Here is a 3,229-nt window from a genome sequence, read left to right as displayed (position 1 = left end):
GATTTTTCTCCCCTCTCCATCGACTGATGAAAACTTGCTCACAGACCGTCACTGCTCTGTGGGCGGTGGGGCCACTCATTTCAGAGGTGCCTGTTGTGAGCTTCCTGAGACCTTGTTTCTGGTTTCAGGATGAAGTACATTGAGACGGAGCTGAAGAAGAGGAAAGGAATCGTGGAACACGAAGAACAGAAAGTGAAGCCCAAGAACGCAGAGGACTGTCTCTACGAGCTTCCGGAAAACATCCGCGTCTCCTCGGCGAAGAAGACGGAGGAGATGCTTTCCAACCAGATGCTGAGCGGCATCCCCGAGGTGGACCTGGGCATCGAGTATGTTCCAGACCCTCGCCGCACCTCTCCCCTGCCCCTAGGCTGCGGGGGGACCGCTCTGCTTTCTCACCTGTCTCCTAGGAAACCCACAAAACTATGTTCTCTCTGGTGGGCTGAGGTGTTGTCTCCAGAAGCTCTGAAGAGTTCGGCAGAGCAGCTAAAGACACTTAGGGACCCTGACTGCTGAAAGCCAAAGTGTGTTTTCATTTCGCTTTGTTCACAGCTCAGCTGTTCTAGTCAGGCCCTGTGTTCTTCTGTTGTTGTTCTTTATATGTTTTTATTCATTTCAAAAAGGAAGGGAGAGAGAGAGATAGAAACATCAATGATGAGAGAGAATCATTGATCGGCTGCCTCCTGCACGCCCCCTACTGGGGATCGAGCCCACAACCTAGGCACGTGCCCTTGACTGGAATCAAACCCGGGACCCTTCAGTCCACAGGCCGATGCTCTATCCACTGAGCCAAACCAGCTATGATAGAAACTGAATTTTAAATATTATTTACTTTTAAGAAATTAAAGTGACTAGTTACACTATTGGACGAACCCAGCTCTAGACAAGAAATATCGCAACTACATTCGTGAAATAGGTGGGGAGGCACCGACGTTCAGCAAAAACAGCTAGATTTAAACAAACAGACAAATAACAAAGAACCATGCTGTGTGATTCCATCATATGAAACTTGAAAGCAGGCAGCACCAACCACAGCGAAGGAGGTCGGAGGCTGTGCCCTTTGGGACGGCTGGCCCCAAGCCCGGGGGAGCCCGCTGGGGGCTGAAACGCCCTGCAAACTGACCGGGTGGTGGTCATGCAGGTGTTTACACGGGTTTACAATTCATTGGTTTTCATGTAAATCAAGATTTGGGCAGTCCGCTGCATGTAATTTTTACCTAAGGTATTACAATGAACAATTATGACGTCTTACATATGTATAATCATATCTACTGTGCATGACTGAGTGCTGTAGCGAAAAGAAGCCAGAGCCCTGGCCAGTGTGGCTCGGCTGGTTGGGTGTCGGCCGGTGCCCTGAGGGGCCGCGCTTCCCAGCCGGGGCACATGCCCGGGTGTGGGGCTCAGTCCCCGTGAAGGGCATGCAAAAGGCAGCCGATCTTCACAGAGATGTTCTGTCTCCGATCTTCCGATCTTCACAGAGATGTTCTGTCTCTCCCTCTCCCTTCTTCTCTCTCTAACAATCAATGAAAGATCTTGAGAGAGAGAGAGAGAGAGAGAGAGAGAGAGGATAAAGTTGGAAAGGAGGACTGGTCTTCCTGATTCCGCTCCTGCCAGTAACCCACCGCAGTGCCCGCCTCTACCGGGCACTCTCATCTCCCCCTTCCCCTCCCACCACCCTCTCTGGCCATCAGTCCTTCCCAGAACAGCTAGCGGAATCTTTTTCCAAAAGATAATCCCATCACACCATTTCCTTACTTCAAAACCTCCCAGGACTTCCCAGAGCATTTACACATGGCAACTCCGTGGGACCTGCGGGCCTACTCATTCCAGGCGGGCTGCCAGCACTGGATCGCCTCCCGCCCCCCTCTACACTCGCCCTGTAGCCACCACGGGGCCTCTGAATGCACCCACCCCGCCTGGCCCCAGGCCATTTGCACTGCTGGCTCCTCTGCCCAGAACACCCTGCGCTGTGGGCTCTGCCTGGCTGCCTCCCTCTCCTGCCTCGGGCTGACAGGCCTTCCTGCACACCCAGCTGGAGCAGTTCCCATCACCTGGTTCACATTTGTGAGTCTGAAATTACCTTCTTTATCTCTTTTAGTTTTTAAAATGTTGTCTCCCCCTGCTAGAACCTCAGGGATCTTTGGCTACCTTATTCAGGGTGGTATTTCTTAGCCCCTCGTAGATGCAGATTGCAAAACAGCGGAATAAATCGGACACTGTACTTCTCGGTGCTTTTATCTCTGACCTCATCAATTATTTCCAGTCTCTCACTCCCCTTTGAATCTGCGGCCAAGGTCCCATCTCCAGACCTTCGCCCTCGCTCCTCCTCCACCTGGGAGATTCCCTTTGGGAAAGGCCCCACTTCCTTTGGGTCTTTGTTTAAATTTCACTTTGTTGGGAAGGCCTCCCCTGAGCACCCGTTTAGAACTGCAACCCCTCTTCACACCACCGCTCCCGAAGGCCCTTCCTGATCTTCTCTGTCCGCAGGTGTTTATCAGTGCCGTATTCACCTCTGGTGGCAGCACCTGGGTCTGCCTTTCCTTCCCAGGCATCCTCCACCCAACACCCGCTACTGCCCCTCACTTCTGGCTTTCACTCTCACCTGCCACCGTGCCCACCCACCCTCCCCAAATAGTATAGATCTTAGGATGGTGCAGAGGAGGTGACTGTATCCTCTGGGTTTCTTACCAACTGTGTAATGTTCCGTGGCTTTATAATTGAGCTGCTGGTGAGGAGGAAGAAATCAGAGAGGAGGAGGAGGAGGACCGGGAGCAGCAGCGTCCGAATCATGGCCCAGCGGTGTTGGTGGCATTTCCAAGGTCCAGCTAAATACCCGGCATCTGCCATGTGACTGCCATGTGACTCCGGCCTGGAGGGTAGGCAGCAGGTGTGACTGCCCAGGCCTGGCCTTGACAGGAGAGGCTGTGTGGGCTGCAGATGGCAGAGACGGAGGAACAGGCCAGGGGCTGGGGGTGGAAGTGTTTTGACCACAGAGGCATCCTGAGCCACTGCTGCGCTCCTCTTGCTACCCTCAGAATAGTCTAGTCCAGGGATGGGCAACCTTTTTGTGAGTGCGTGCCAAAACCAGCAAGATCTCTGACTCAAAATTCTTCTGCGTGCCAACTCTTATTTTTTGAGAACATGTTACGCCTACTTGATATCTCTTAAGGTGTACGTAGGTGAAGAACCTTGAAGAAATAATAAAATCCATTTGAGTGACAAAAACACAGTA

The sequence above is a fragment of the Myotis davidii genome, unplaced genomic scaffold (assembly GCF_000327345.1).
Source record: "Myotis davidii unplaced genomic scaffold, ASM32734v1 scaffold1036, whole genome shotgun sequence".
Classification (NCBI taxonomy): domain Eukaryota; kingdom Metazoa; phylum Chordata; class Mammalia; order Chiroptera; family Vespertilionidae; genus Myotis; species Myotis davidii.
Note: the sequence above shows the minus strand (reverse complement) of the source record.